Raw genomic sequence first — 15,978 nt, 5'->3', positions numbered from 1 at the left:
CCCTCAGTTCTGGGAGGCTTTCACGAAACAGCACTGTCTTTTGATCAGCTCGGTCTCTGCACGCATTCCACTCCTCCTACCTCCCTCCCAGTCAGACAAGGGCTCTGGGCTGCTCCTGAGAACTCGCTTCAACAGCTCAGAGGGGAGAAGGGAGAAGACAGTGAGTGGACTTGTTCTGCTCCCCACCAGTGTCTCATTTTTTTTATAACTTGGAAGAGTCCTGGTCAGGGGGGGAGGGAGCTAGCTGGAACACTTGGAGGGGAAGCAAGCCCTTCCTCTGGGTCCTGGAGTGAGGGGAGGGTAGGAGGACCCAGATGCACTGCCTCGACTTGTTTGTGCGCTTGGGATTTTCCCCGGCAGCAGCTGAGGCGGAAATGCATTCACCTCCCTGGAGCTCGCCTGGACTGGCCTCTCTTCTTACCTTGCTGCCTGCCCAGGCCGTGGTGATGGCTTTAACCAGTGCAGGGACTCATGGTACTAGTGCTGGTGCCAAAGCAGTCTCTCATCTTCCTGCAATGGAGAGGAAAGACACCAGGTCAGGTCCAGTAAGTGTCCTGGGCAAGTCAGAGTCACAGCCCAAGCAACAAATGTGATACAAATACAGCCTAAAGCCCAGGCTTTCTGTGAGCTGTCGTCATGGCCAGAAATAATACCCGTGCTGTTAAAGAGCTAGCACAGTGCCTGGGACACAGCAGGCCCTCTAAGCGTAATCCCCCGATGCATATTTCTGCTTTGTAATATATTTTTTAAAATATTTATTTATTTGGCTGTGCCGGGTCTTAGTTGTGGCATGTGGGATCTAGTTCCCTGACAAGGGATCAAACCCGGGCCCCCTAAATTGGGAGCACGGAGTCTTATCCACTGGACCACCAGGGAAGTCCTCTGCTTTGTAATATTCTTTTACATGCACTATTTTGTTCGATCCCCAAAACCTTTTGAAGTATACTGGATAGATATCATTATCACCATTTTATAGATGGGAAAACTAAGGCTCAGAGGGATCAAATATCTAGTCCACAGTTACAAAGCCAGTTTGGCAGTCGAAGAACTAACAGTAGAGACCAGTCCGCTGCCCCCTAGTCTGGTACTTTCCTCTAAGGTACACTGCCATCTGATCTTACAAACTAACAGTTTTTTTGACAGCCAGTTATGAGATACAAGGCTGGGTTCCCTGGGGAAGATAGAGACTCCTTCTGAGTCGTGATCAAATAGGCCCTACTATCATCTTTTAGCCTGAAGGCTCTACGATAGCCTCTATGAGATGTGAAACATACAGGTGCACAGATGAGAGAAAAAAAGTCCTGCCCTATAGCTATAAATTACCTTACACTTCTCCAAAGTACTCTTACAAATCTTGGCTCATCTGTTCAACCCAAGAGACCCACAGTTAGGATGGTACTATCATACTAATTTAACAGATTTTTTCAAAAATCTAAAAGAGAGGCCAAATAACTTGGCCCAGGTCACAGAACCAGAAGATAACAGATCTAGAAATAGTAGCCAAGTCTTTCAACCCTCTTCCGTATATTAAGCAGAGTAGTTCCAAGAACACCAGACAGAGCAGGGGTCAGAAGATCAGGTAGCGCCGGCTCCACAGCAGCCATGTGCCTCCGGGCAGATCACCTAGCCTCCCAGTTTCCATATAAAACCTGTCCCCTGGGCAAGTGACAGGGCTGGGATGAGCATGAAAAGATGTGTGTGAAAGCATTCTCCTTCAACCAGGCACTGAGCTAAGAACTTCATCTCAGCTGCTCTTCACCACAAACAAACAAAACCTGGGGCAGTTGGTTTGCCCCCAAGAGGCCCCTGAGGCTCAAGGAAGACTTTTTTCAACGTTGCTTCCTAAAACCATGCTAGAGAGATTCTGATGGAATCTTTAAGGCTGAGATCCCTTGCAGAATTTCTGTGTTTTTCACTAATGTCCAATATACCACAAATTTCTTAAAACAAGATTTTAATTCAGTCAAGTTTAAAAGGTAAATATATGTCAGGAGATAAGGTAGGAGGTGTGTCACAAAATACAACAGGAAATAACAGAATGGCACAAACCCTAAGTGGGGGGCACTTTTGCTTCAGTGAAGCAATCAGAGCTTCAAAGAGGGTATACTCAACCACCTACTAGAAATACCCAACCCAATACCCTGACCCAAGTACCAACTCAGGAATTCCTCATAGGCCCTAGTGTCCCCCACCCCCATCTGCAAAGGAAGACAAGATGAAACGGCAAGGGCAATACCATCAAATCACTAAACTTCTCCCCCATCCCATTCCCAACAGGCAGCCCTCTGCTCTGCTCCTGATGCCCAAAATGCACATTCCACTTGCCCAGTCTCCATGATGAGAAAGCAGAGGTGATGCCCATTCATTTTTACAATAAGACAATAGTCACAGTTATAATATTAATACCAACTAATGTTTATTGAGCACCTACCATATGTCAGGCATTCTTCTAAGCAGCATGAAGGGACAAGGTTGAGTACTAAAGCTGATACAAGTCAGTCTCTAAAGTAATGCAAACTTCAAAAAGCCCTCCAGACCAGACACAGAATGCAGGCCATGCTCCCCCTAGTGGCACACCGGGGTTACAGCGGTTCCTTAGGGCCCTCCCCTGGGGGGACCAGGTAGGGACATAGTAAGGGCCGCATTAGTGGGAGAACTGAAATCGCTGCTTGGGTGCTGCTATTGTGTATAAGCTCCTTGAACTGGGCAGAGCGAAAGGACAGCTGAATCCTTCTGCTGCCTCTGCAATGCTGGATTCAGATCAATCCTACCTGACCTTTCCGGAAGGATAGGGCTTTTACAGCCGTATGTGGTCTAGTATCTGCTGGGAGGCCCACATGCAGACTTCAGCCAGAAACCCAGGAGATATCCTTGCACATCCCTACCTCACACTCCCCGCAGCCAATCCACTTACCGACTCCAAATAATTCTACTTCCAAGATTTATCTTTTATCTGTCCGTTTTTCTGCACCTCCATTGCCACCCCAGTCTTTCCCCTTAACCACTGCACCAACCTCCTAATCGCCCCAGCTTTCACTCTTGCCCTCACACCTCCGTTCTCCACAGAGCTGTCTGAATCACCCTTTTACACCAAATCATGTCATTTCCTGCTTAGCACACTTCAATGGCTTCCCACTGCATTTAGGATAAAATCTGAATTCTTACCAGGACCTATAAGGCCCAGCATGATCTTTCTCCAGCCTCCTCTCCTCTCAGCACATTTCCTACCCTCCCACTCTGGGTGCCAGCTACACAGGCCACCTTTTAGTTTCCCAAAGTGTCAGATCTTCTCCAGGCTGCTCCCCTTGCCTGGGACACTCCCCCACACCCTAGTCTTCACCCAGCTGAATCTTACTCGCCTAGCCTCAACTTGCCTCTCACCTCTGCAGAGAAGTCTTTCACGATCCTCCAGTGTAAATGAGGACTCACCCTCCATGGCACTTACCATAACCTGCAATTGCTCATTTGTGCGATTACTTGCTTCCCCCCTGAGTTCCTTAGGAGCAGGAACCTTGAAAGTTTTGATAACCACCATATTCTCTGCATTTAGGATAGGGCCCAGCTCATAGCTGGCACACAATAAAAATCTGCTGAATGAATGCATAAAACCCCCTTTCTTCCTGTCCAACAGGAAGAAGAAACTTAGAACAGCCATTTCACGTCACTCATTGTATCTTTTCATAGACTTACAAACTATAATTACATGTCTTTTCCTCATGTGCCTTGCCTGTGGGCTCAACCAAAAATTCCTGTAAAGTCTCCCTGTGGTTTGTTTCCCAGAACTTTCCTCGTAAGGTCACTCTTCCGGGGACGCGCTCCAGGGTTTTACAGCCTTTCCCAGTCCCAGAGTGCCCACTCACAGGCACTCCAGCACAAGTATCACTGCCAAACCAAGTGGGATGCAGGAATGGCTCAACGCCCACAGATGGGAAGGCTCTCCCGGGTCAGCTCCATTCAAGGACAAAAATGTTTTCTCTCACCTCCACTGTGCAGGTCACTGTGCTTACAGAAAATACACTTTTACTTTAAAAAGTCATCTTATGTTTTATAATTTGGAGATGGGTGTAAATATTGTTTGAAAAAATGTTTTTCCATTACTGAAAAGAAACTGAAAACTACTGTCTGGGGGAAAAATAATGAAGGCCTAAATAATAGCAACAGCAGTGTGCCTAAGCCCAAACCCCTCCCGTGACAGACATGGCCACCAAAATCTGAAATCCCTTCCGGCTTCCTCTCCTGCCACACTCCCCCACGACCACCACTCCATTACAGGCACAACCATCACACACCAGCTGGTGCTCTGAAAACTGCATTTCTCCTCTCCCTCCCCAGCTGCCCACACTGTTACCTTTTTCTGAGTGCCTCCCCTTCCCTAACTAGCAAAACCAAATGGCCTTCAAGGCCCAACTCAGTCATCACCTCCTCTGTGAAATATTTCTTGATCTCCTGGCAGGATCTGTTTGTCTACTCTGCAAGCCCACAGCAGTTTAGGATGCCTTTATCATGGTATTTATATCATTTTATCACTGCTACTTGCACTCCCTCTCCCCCACAGTTGTGAGCCCCTTGAAGTCTATCTACTTTCATATTTCATTCAGAGTGGGCAACCAATTAATGTGTTCAATAAATGAAACACTTAAAAAGACTCTTTAAAAAAAAACCCCACAGAAACAGCTGCCCCCTCCATTAGATGAGGGAATTTGAGTGGATAGCCTTACATAGTCTATCCACTCAGATTCAAGAGAAGAAAAAAAATTATATATATATATATATTTTAATATATATGTGTGTATATGATCATTAGGTTCTAGATTTGATCACTAGAAGAAATTATAGTCTTTTCTTTAAAAAACTTTTCTTTAAAAACTGAAATGCCAAATCTGAAAACACAGGAGCAGAATAAATCTTTTAAAGTCACTCCTTACTTTGGGATCATTGGAATTCAAGAAAAGAAAGCTGTTATCTCAATATTACTGGCTGGATCCTGGAATGCCTAAGAGATGCAGTATAACTTCAGATGCCTCTAGAGAGCCTAGCTCCCAGTGCCCACCAGACTGGGGTCCAGCAGCATGTCCACTGAAGACACCCAGTTCTACCCATGTGTCCTGCCCATTTTCCTACACTGGGCTCTGGTTGCCATGTGAGTAGGCAGGTTTACACAAGAGCTCTTTAGGACTTTACAATTTTCCTTTTCTACCTCTGAGTGGCAATGTGGTTAAGAAGGGAAAAACTAAAAATTCAGGAGTAGAGAAAAGAGTCATCAGACTGGAGTCCAGGTCCTGGTTACAGGGCGGTGAGATCCTGAGCAAGTCCCTGTCCCCCACAGGGCCTCCGCTTTTTCCTGCATATAATGAGAGGGGTATTGGGCTGCTGGAACTAGCTGTTCTCCAATGGTCCCTTCTAGCTTCAATGTTCTACTGCATTGTTCTTTGGCAGTCACCCAGATCTGGTTCTAACCTAGTCACCTAGTCCCCTTGCTTTCTGAATGAATCCAAAGCAGCAGAAAGGCACCTTGTTTCAGGAGCTACAGAGCCTCCATCTACTCCTTTCAGCAGAACCCCATGGGGCTCTGGAGTCATCTGCTCGGGATCAGATAGAAGAAGACCATCACCACATAAGGCAACCTTTCCTAGAGGAAAAGATGGGAGATTCAGACTCCCTGCCTAAAAGCAGCTGGCCTAAGAGAAGAAAGGCACCAAACACAGGGTGGGGAAATTAGGAAATGGCCTGGGAAGTGCCTGGAAGAAGACTACAGCTCTGCCAGGGACTCACTCCTAGCCATCAGTCTGAGACAAAGCAGCCTTTACAAAGCAGAAGCACTGGCAATATCTAACGAAGTTCTCTTGGAAGACAATCTGCTTACTGCCAATCAAGCAGTCTCTTCATGGGCTCTACCAGGGCCTTTGCATCAACAAAACAAACGCGTTCCTCCAGATGGCAATTCCAGCCCTCCTCTGCCTGGGAGCCACAGCTGGCAGGACCTCCAGTGCGCTGGCCACTGCTACACATACTTTGCTTCACAGCCTTCCTGGGAAAACAGAGAAATACCGATTCTTTGCTCAAGTCCTGGCATTTTATGGTAGGAAATTCTTCCAGGTCCTTATTCCTGACCTAATCCCGCCTGCCTCCGACCCTTTTCCCACCTACTCCCCTCCGACCCTGAGGCTCTGAACTCAGAAAGTGTGGGCTCAGCCTATAATTATCCTAGATCCCACTGCCCTGTGGTGAAGCGGCTACTGGACATCTTCATGCTGGGTTGAGCACACTCTCCTTCTGTGCGCCAGCCTTCCGGCCCCAGTCCACCTCCACTCGGCTCACAACCCTCAATATGAGGCTCAAAGTTCAGAACCCCAGGACACAAGGTACTCAGTGCCTTGATCCAGTCCCTCAGAGTATCCGTCACAGAGTGTATATATGGGCTAATTTCTGGACTCTCTCAAATCCACAGGCCCCTGACCACTGCCCCTTGTTAAGTCCAAGCATTTTAACACTGGGCCACATAAACACAGTCTTGGGGCCAGGAACAACTGGACCAAGGAGGCAGTATCCCAGACGCCCTCTAGAGGCCCCATTTACCCTTCCAGAATGGGCTTCTCATGTTTACTTGGCTCAGAACTCCAAGCTCAACCAAGATCTTACCCGTCATGACTAAAGCTTCAGGTAGGGTACAAAGTGAAGGAAAAGGAGATGGAGGAATAAGAGGAATGTGCACTCAAACAGCTTCCATGAAAACACCTTGAGCCTCAGAAAGGAGTATCCCTTAGAATAAGATCTGGGCACAGCTGTGGGAAATGTGGGTCCAGCCATATCACCTCCTCCATACTGTCTCCCCTTATTTTCCCAGGTTGGACTGGATTCTCTACCTCCACCCCCTGTACTCCCTGGGACAGTCTACTACTCCTGCATCTGCCGTGTTCATATTTTAGTGATATTTAGCTCATATTTTCATATTTTAGTGCACCAAGGCTTACCCAGCTCATTTCTCCTACTAGCCTATGTCTTAACTCTGAAGCCTAGTTTAGGGTTCTGTACCGAGTACAATTAATAAATTTTTAACATATGAACTAAAGAAACCAACCAACTAATCGATCTAACAAATAAGGGATCAACAATATCACCACAGAACCTAAACCATTTGGTGCTTAGCACCTCAGGGTGGTCCAAGGTTTTCAAGGTGTGGTACCTATATACAAGATGATTACAAGTGGTATAAGAACATTTAAAAAAATTTTAATGCTCTTGTATTTATCTTAATGTGTATTTTTTTAAAAAGATAACCAGCTATTAACTCCATTTTCACTGAAGTCATTGAGTAGACCAATGCTAAAGAAGGTATATATGTTTTTTGTTTGCGTTTAGTTTTGTTTTGCTAAAATTAGTGGGTAAATATTTAAAGAGAAATGGGATACTTACACAACCTCAAAGTATCTCTCTCAGAATATATATTAATTACAAAGGAAGAAACAGGAAACTTGTCAGTGGAGAAACTTGGCAGACATTACCTTCACCAAGTGATCAAAGTTAACATTATTAGTAATAAGATACACTGACATCATGTACCCCTGACATGAAGCAATGAGAAGGGCACTGCACTTCTGTGGTGTTCTTCCCAAAAATCCATAACCTTAATCTAATTATGAGAAAACATCAAACAAACCAACTTGAGGGACATTGTATAAAATACCTTCCCAGTACTCCTCAAAAGTCTCAAGGTCATAAAAGGTAAGGACAGACGGAAGAATTGCCATAGACTGGAGGAGACTAAGACACAACACCTAAATGTAATGTGGGATCCTGGATTCCACCCTGGAACAGAAAAAGGACCTTAATGGGAAAGACTAATGAAATACAATTAAGGCTATAGTTCACATTATACCAACGTTAATTTCTTAGTTGATAAGTATACCATAGTTATGTTAGATTAGGGGACTTTGTACTGTCTTTGCAGACTTTCTGCAAGTCTAAAATTATTTAAAAATAAAAAGTCTTGTAAAAGCTAATTTAAAGATAAATAAATAAAAGTATATATGGTACATATCATAAGCATGGGTGAGAATGACTCAAGTTTGAGAAGCAAGAGTGGCCACCCTTCAAACCCTACCTCCAAGGAAAGCTTCCCCAGAATAAGAAGAACAGCTGTAGAAGAATATTTAGTAAAATGGGCAGTGTTCAGTTTATATTACTTGGAGAAAAAGTAATTATCCCATTTTGTTAAATATATATATATATATATGCCACATATATAATGCATAGAAAAAATGTCTGTATTGAAATAAAGATAACCTATCCTGAACCAAGTACAGATGGCATTTATTAAATAGTAAATGGGATATAGCTTTTGGAAAGCATCTTGGCTAGATCAATTAAAATGCTCATATCCTGTGACTCAGTGGCCTCATTTCTGGGAAGCTGTCCTAAGAATAAAATGCCCAAGTATGAGGGAAAAAAATGCATGTTCCCAGCATTATTTATAATAATGAAAATTCGAAACAAACTCCATGTGAGTCATTACTAAATTGGTAAATGTCAAGTGTTTTTTGACCACTACCCATACTAAAAAATAAATTTTATATAGTAATACAGAATGTGCATGTATGAAAGAGCGTGTGTGCACGTGTGTATGTATACAAAACTGAACCAAAAAGTTTCTGCAAACAATACTTATCTTTACTATGTGTGATGCTCTCTGCCATTTTCTACCCTAATCTATTTCATTAAGGAAGCAAACAAAGCTTGTAGAGCCCCACTAGATTGATTCCCCATCCCACTAATGATGACCTGCAGTCTGAGAAACACTGCACTAGATGGACAATTGTGCAGCCATTAAAAGAAATGACTACAATCCACAAACTGGTAACAGTGATTGGCTCTAGGGAAAAAAAAGAGAAAGAACGTAGGAGGAAGATTTGCTTTTCACCGTACATCTTTTTGTACCTTTTGAATTTGCAATACATACATGTATTATTTATTTAAAAAGTGACTGTGAAGACTTTAACAGTATCAGACAATGCTAATTTTGCATAACAAAGTTATAACTACATTAAAATGTAGAAAACACATACAAGCGAAAAAGGAAATTATACCAAAACAATAACCACATTAGCAATTTTTCCCTTCTTACTAAGTTCTACATATGCCACACGGTTACTGTTTTACTTCTACAATTTAACATGTATTTATTTTCTAAAATTAATGCAATTATTGGCAAGGGTACATAGGAGATTTCAAAGCTAATGGTAATGTTTTCTGTATTAAGCTGGGTGGTAGATACATGAATACTCACATTTAAACTGTACATATAAAAAACATATACTCTATATTTTAATAATATTTTTAAAATGAAAGATTGCAAAAGTGGACCATTTTTTCAGGTCTGCCTCTCCTCACCCTCAAACTCAAGCAGACACTCCAACAAAGTGTGGGATAGGATTTAAAACCATCAGTCAAATGGATACCTTCCATTTTTGTAAACAGGTTGTAACATGTTAGAACCTGTCTCCTAAAGATTTCCATTTAGAACTTTGTAGGTGGGCTAGTTTCAGCGTTCCATTCACACTCAGGACTCTCTTTTAGTGTGTTTCCTTGATTTCCCTTTCCCCCCCCTCCCACTAAGCCATTGTTTATGCCTTCATACTTTAAATCACATATAAGCTCTTCTGAGCAAAAGGACCGTTTCTTATTCATCTTTGAACTTCCAACAGGCTATAATGCAGTGTTTTCTTTACACACAGCAAATGCTCAATAAGTATTTATTAAATAGGCGATATCATAGGCAAAACTCCAGAACAGAGTATATGAAACACAAAAAGTAGCAAGGACATAAAGAAGGAAGCACTGATCACTGGAGATTAAATAAAGTCATGCTAAAAAACTCATTACTTTTATTTAATACAGTTAACATGGAATTATAGTAGAGAATAAAGGAGATAATATATGTAACACACTCAGCAATAGATAGTAAGTGGTCTATAAATAATAGTCTGGGGGTTTAAAAATAATATGCACACATATTTACATAATATATATTTACATATGATATATATTATGTGTCACATAAATAAACATATGCACACACATATATCAAAGAATTCCAGGACACAATTTATCTGCACTTCAGAAAAATCTCTCTTGATCTTATGGATAAAACAGGAAGGCACTGGCAGTAGCACCATCTGGTAACTCAGGACAGCTGGGTCCAAATGGAAGCGCAAAATGGATCAGTATCAACTACGAAGGAGTACTCTGGAACTCCTAGAAGTCTGGACATTCCCATCTGTTCTAATCCTAGCCTGGTCACCCTTTTTTATCAATGACTCGGGTAAGGCACGCTTATCAAAAATGCACATAACAAATTAATTGGGAGGGAAAATTAACATATTAGAGATAATTCCAAAAAAAGGGCCTCCAAAAACTTAGAACCATAGGTTAAGTATAACAAGATTAAATTTTAAAAGGACAAAAGATATCATTTTACACTTAAGTTTATTAAAAAAAACTGCATGACAACAGGACGAAAATGGTAGAAGTAAATTTTTGTGACTTTCTGTTTGAATAAAAAAAAAAGAATGGTATAAGTGAAAGATACTTGAGGAATGGTTCAATATGAGTCAACTGATGAGTCCCTGTGATTTTGAGTTTACTGACCGACATACAGAGTCCAGATCAAATGAGGTCCATGTCTTACTTTGCTCCATTCTGGTTAGAACAATAGTGTATCCAGGGGACACACACTATATTTGCAGACCCAAGGGTAACAGAAGCCCTAATAATATCCCAGGCAAGTATGCTGAAGAGAAAAAGAAAATCAAGTCTGTGGAGTCCCTTAAATTGAGAAATAAGATAACATCTCTGGTTCATGAAGCTCTTAAGACCCCCTACAGAACAGGAAGATAAAAAACTACCCCATGACTTACTCCCCATGGAGTCATCTCTGGGAACTAGTGGCTAGATGCGATAAAGAAAGCTCACAGAAAGAAGAGACAGCTGAGCCCTGCCTGATCTGCCCTTTGTGCCTTCCACTACTTACATGAGAGCCTCTCATTTGGGGCTCTGACCATCCAAGTTCTAGTGAGGATGCTGAGAAGCTCAGGAATGCAAACAATTCTTACCCGTCATCTCCCCAAACCATGGTTCATCATGATCAGAATTACAAAGTGATGTTTTTAACCATCAGAGTGAATTCTTGTGGATCTTTAACCTTCTATACTAAGCTGTCATCTGATAGCTCTTGTGAGCAAGGACTCGGCTTTGACTGTTGTAACTGAAACATTAGACAGTAGGAATGCAGCAGTTCAGCTCCATCAGGCATTGCTGGGACGTATACATACCAGCGTATCTCCCGTAATGAGAAACTACAGTGCTTCTAAGGACTTAAGAAGAATCAGGAGGAGAGAAGAGCAGTGGCCCCTCAAAATTCGGTGCTTATCCTAGGGACATGGATGGTGGCCCTGGTCTACAGATGAGTGTCCTACTAAATAAACTTCAATGTCCTATGGTAGAAGATGCCATTTTTTAAACCCTTCTCTCTTTTCCCCCAAGGATAGGAACCTAGAAGTTTCTAATTTATGCAATGATTAGCTCCTTCCTTAACAATACATACACTAGGTGTATCCCATTTTTATGTAAAATAGAGCTAGTCTGCCTTTTGTATAAAAAGAGGTGCTTATAAACATTCATTTACTTAGAGATCAACTCAGAGAACAGGTGAGATGATGAGAGGAAAAACAGAGAAACGTGGAGGGAGAGAAGAGTGCAATTCAAGATCCTGAAGGACAGAAACAGCAGGAAGCTTGTTTGGAAGTCTGAGAATAGCATATCTGGGGGAATTCCTGAGCATTACTCCCTGGGATGTCAAAGAACATATCTGAGTAGCACTTAGCCTTTGAAGGAAAGAAAAAAATTCAGAAAGCCTATATTCCTTACCTGGGTGAACATGATTGTCTATAGCCCATGTAACGGGTTAGCTGACGCTGCTAATGACAGCATTATTAGGAAGAGGGCAGAGTAAAACAAACAAACAAAAAAACACACAAAAGGTCAAGGACTACTGTCCCCAGCACAGCAGTTGCCAGCAGAAGACTTCTTTCTCACAAGCTGTGGGACTCCAGAAGCTATAACTGGGAGACACTGGCTCTCCTCATACCCAAGCAAGCAAAGGAAGTCAACCACGTTAAGAGACCTCAAGGTGATGAAAGACTGCAGCCACTCATCATCGACGCAGATAACATCTGCAGTCAGTGATGCAGGGACACTCCTCTTCCAAGGAAAAGGCCCACAGGAGCTGAGGAGGGGAAGTTTACTCAGGAAAAATCCACCAAGAAAATGAGGCATGACTGTGTCTATGTGCTTCCAAGAGAGTAACCACTGCTTATTAAATTAGTGTTCCTCTTCAGACTCAGGATTTCTCCAAACACAGCCCGCAGAAACATAGCCACCAGCCAATCACGAAGGGTCAGAGACCCAGAGACAGCTGTGAGAGCTGTGAGAGGCGAAGAGGAGACTAAATTGGGCTGTGGAGGTTTGCAAAATGATTTTGAGGACAGTGAGGGTGACCCCAACTCTATTTTTCTTTCTTCAACCGTGATCTCTCTCTGCTCTGTCTCCTGCTGTATGGGGCGGTGAGAATGAACACAAGGAGGGAGATCAAGAGCTCTTTGAATAGAAAGCAAGAACTTGAAGGGTAATTGACTGTGGAGGTGAAGGAGGGTCCAGAATGACTCCCAGGTTCCGGCTTGATCGCTGAGCACCAGCCACCACAGCAGGGAATAGAGACAAAACAGAATATTCCAAGGTGCTATGCTGTAGTCATGTCTGAGTTTAACCAAGAGAGGAAGTTGCTCCAACACAGGAAGTTATCTAGACAAGACAGACAAGAGTGGAGAGAACAGAGATGGAGGAAGGGGAATTAGACTAGAAAAACAGTTAAGGAGAAAAAATAAAAAAGGAAAGGAAGGAAAGAGGAAAAGGGGAATGGAGAGAAGTGCATGCATGCGTGTGTGTGTGTGTGTGTGTGTGTGTATGTGTGTGTGTGTGTGTGTATTTTAAGAGGAGGTGGGGAGAGGACATGGATAACACAAACAGCCATAACTCTGCAAATACTGAGTTCAAATATCGGCCACAGCCTACTAACAGCAGAGTGTGTCCTCTTCGGTAGTTAGGTTCTGGGGTCAGCATATAACATGAAAATCATGTGGAAACAAATTACTCTTGAAATTCCCTTCAAAAGGCACCACCCTGGAAACCAGCCACAGCCTCTGAGGAAACCCAATTCAATACTTTTCATATACATTATTATCATGCACTCTTAAGAATCTCAGAACTAGAAGGACCCGAGGAGTCCGTCCTCCTTATATAGTGGTTCTCAAAAAGAGTTCCTAGTAGCAGAACCACTGATTTAGTCTGAAGCTTCTTGAATAAGCTTCATTTTGCTCAGAGAGACTGGTAATCACCTAATGTCACCTAACTAGACAGGACTTTTCTCTGACCCCAGACTCCTTCCTCCATGCTTCTCGTCTTAAATTTCCCCCAGGAGATAGAAGGCCAAGATTGGAGGTCCCATTATACCACTAAATAGTTGTGCGAGTTGGGAATAGTACCCTCTCCTTTCTTGGCTCTAATCTCCCCATCTGGACAATGAAGCCAGATTAGATGAACTCTAAGAGCCCAGACAACTCTGAGATACGTACTGAATGAAAAAGTGCTTTGAAAAGCACTTCATAAACATAAGATATCGTAATGGTCAACTCTCACAGGGCAGAAATGTTGGCATCCTACGTCTTTCCCCTCAACTTTACCCTTAATATCCCATGTCCAGGTCCTACTTATTCTACTTTTGAATATTCTCTAGGATTCACCCCCTTCCTCTCTATTCCAGTTGCGGACGACCCATACTCTTTGGTGGGTCTCCTTACTGCCAATCTCTGTCCTCTCCAAAATTAGCCTACTCTCTTCCACAAGACTGCTTCCCACGAAATTCCACTTTCGCTGCATCCCTTCTCATCCCCTGAGCACCAAGGCAGATCGTCGTTGCAGGGACCCTGGAAAGCCACACCCTTTCTATGTCCCTGCTGTTCTCCACAACCAGAACACCTCTCCTTTGATTATATAAAGTCGATCCAAACTTCAAAGATCAGAAAAGATCCTGCCTCCGCCAAGAAAGTTTTCCTATAGTTTTAAGAACCTTCGTATTTCTGAACTATAAACACATTCACAGTTAGTAACCAAACACAGTTAAGATCTCTATATTCTCTATTTGTTTAACAAATTTTGTCTCTCCCAATAGATGATAAATTCCCTCGGTGATTAAAAAAGCTTTGTATAATATTTGAATCACAATGTTGGTTAAGCTGAAAAATTCAGCTAGTATTATTGACTGTTTGATGGCTGAAAAGCAAGATCTTTTGCCCTTGACCTTTCGCAGGAAACGTTGGGGGTGCGGGGAGTGGGGAAGGGAAGGGGTGGAATCAATACTCCCCCAACTCCTGAAGTACCTTCCCACCATTTCCTCCCAACTTTCACCTATTCTGTTTGAACCCTCTATCACAGGTTCAAATCAACTTCTTCCCTAAGGATGAGTCTCAGCACATCAGAGCAGTATGCTCTGTAATATTTAGTTATATTTAGGCAGTTATATTTAGCTCCATTCTTAATCCTGATCAGTCTTGATCAGTCCGCATGATAGCAGCAGCTGCTTACAACCCCTGACAGTGATGGGAAGGTAAAGGCAAGAGAGAAATGCAGAAGGAGGAAGAGCCAAAAACTAGCAGGGATTTTGTAGTATACATTTCAGATTTGGGCCCTTGAGGGAGGTCTGCTTCAAATTAAGCCCCATCTGTTCTCAAGCGCCAAAGAGGCAGGACATCCATGGGAAGGCTCTGTAACCTGTCAGCACACAGACACCTCTACAGGCCATGCCACTGAGGACTGCAAAAATGCTTCTCATCCTTAGGGAGCCAACAAACTGGAGGTGGGGACTCTGACTGGCCATCCCTGCCAAGGGATGCTAACATGTGCTGTCACCACCCAGAGCGTCAACGTAACCAGACTGGAAAGACACCCAGAAGACACATGCTCTTACCTGCCGCCTCTAAGCTCCTTCCTCACAAAAGGCATCTGCTGCACCCATCTCCAGAGCCAAAGATCACAGGAAACCGAGCACTAATCTTCCTCCTCGGACCCTTCCTTCCAGAGTGGCAAGGAGACAGGGAAGCAAGTCAGAGAAAGTTTTAAGGAGAATCAATACCACACGGCACCCCATGAAAAGCTAGCTCCTGGTCCCAGGACTGCAAGAAAGGGCAACTCCACATTCAAACTCCTGGTTATCTCCAGGGGCTGATCTCCATGGAACTGCCCTCGCATTCTGCATCACAGAGGCACGAAGCAACCGCACCCCACAGAGCCCCAGAGGCAGAGAGTTAGGCAGAAAGGAATGCAGACGGCTTCCCAGAAGTGCCCAGCAGAGAAGAAAACCAAGAGCTTACCACAGCTTCCTGGGCCCAGAAGGGGAGGAACTAGGCTCTCAGAAGAAAGACTTCAGCAGCTCAGAGACCTTGAAGGTCCTCATATCTGAAAGCCCTAAAGACGAGAAAAGTACCGTGGTGGGAATACGCCTGGACAGAACAAGCCTGGGCTGGCCCCAGATGGCTTCCAGTAAGCAGTGGCTATGCTGAACGTGAGCAAGAGTCTTACAGAAACACGAAGCTATTGATGGCCCCAAAGGAACCCAAGGCAGGCCTGGGATGGGGATGTCTGAACCACCTAGTATAAGCTTTTGCTGGTGGCTTTACCACCTGCTTTCCATGCAGGGGCTTCATTTTTTTCCACATCTTGGGGGAGGAGGATGGAACGAGAGCAGGTACCCAACATCTGACAGGAACACAAAGCTACTCAGCAGATGGGCTTCATAGGCTCCAGTGCCTCCCAGCTCTGTTCTCTTTGTCATGCTCCAGAGGACACAAAGCTTCTTCCATTCCTACTGTG

At 43.6% G+C, this 15,978-nt stretch overlaps 1 protein-coding gene across 6 annotated transcripts in view; it reads right to left on the bottom strand.

Moving 5' to 3' along the window:
* The window catches only part of DENND2B (DENN domain containing 2B), a 178,143-nt gene that overhangs the window by 112,082 nt on the left and 50,083 nt on the right, over positions 1-15,978 (bottom strand). For 3 of the 6 annotated variants that reach the window (XM_079928526.1, XM_079928527.1, XM_079928525.1), the window contains one exon: positions 422-510. The gene's annotated coding sequence lies outside the window, so the exon portion shown is untranslated. Of the gene's footprint in view, positions 1-421; positions 664-5,863; positions 6,043-15,076; positions 15,496-15,978 lie in introns of those variants that run through there. The other 3 variants (XM_079928529.1, XM_079928528.1, XM_079928524.1) reach the window with 3 other exon arrangements.

This window comes from Stenella coeruleoalba, assembly GCF_951394435.1.
Source record: "Stenella coeruleoalba genome assembly, chromosome: 8".
Lineage (NCBI taxonomy): Eukaryota > Metazoa > Chordata > Mammalia > Artiodactyla > Delphinidae > Stenella > Stenella coeruleoalba.
This window is presented reverse-complemented; position numbering and strand designations above follow the sequence as displayed.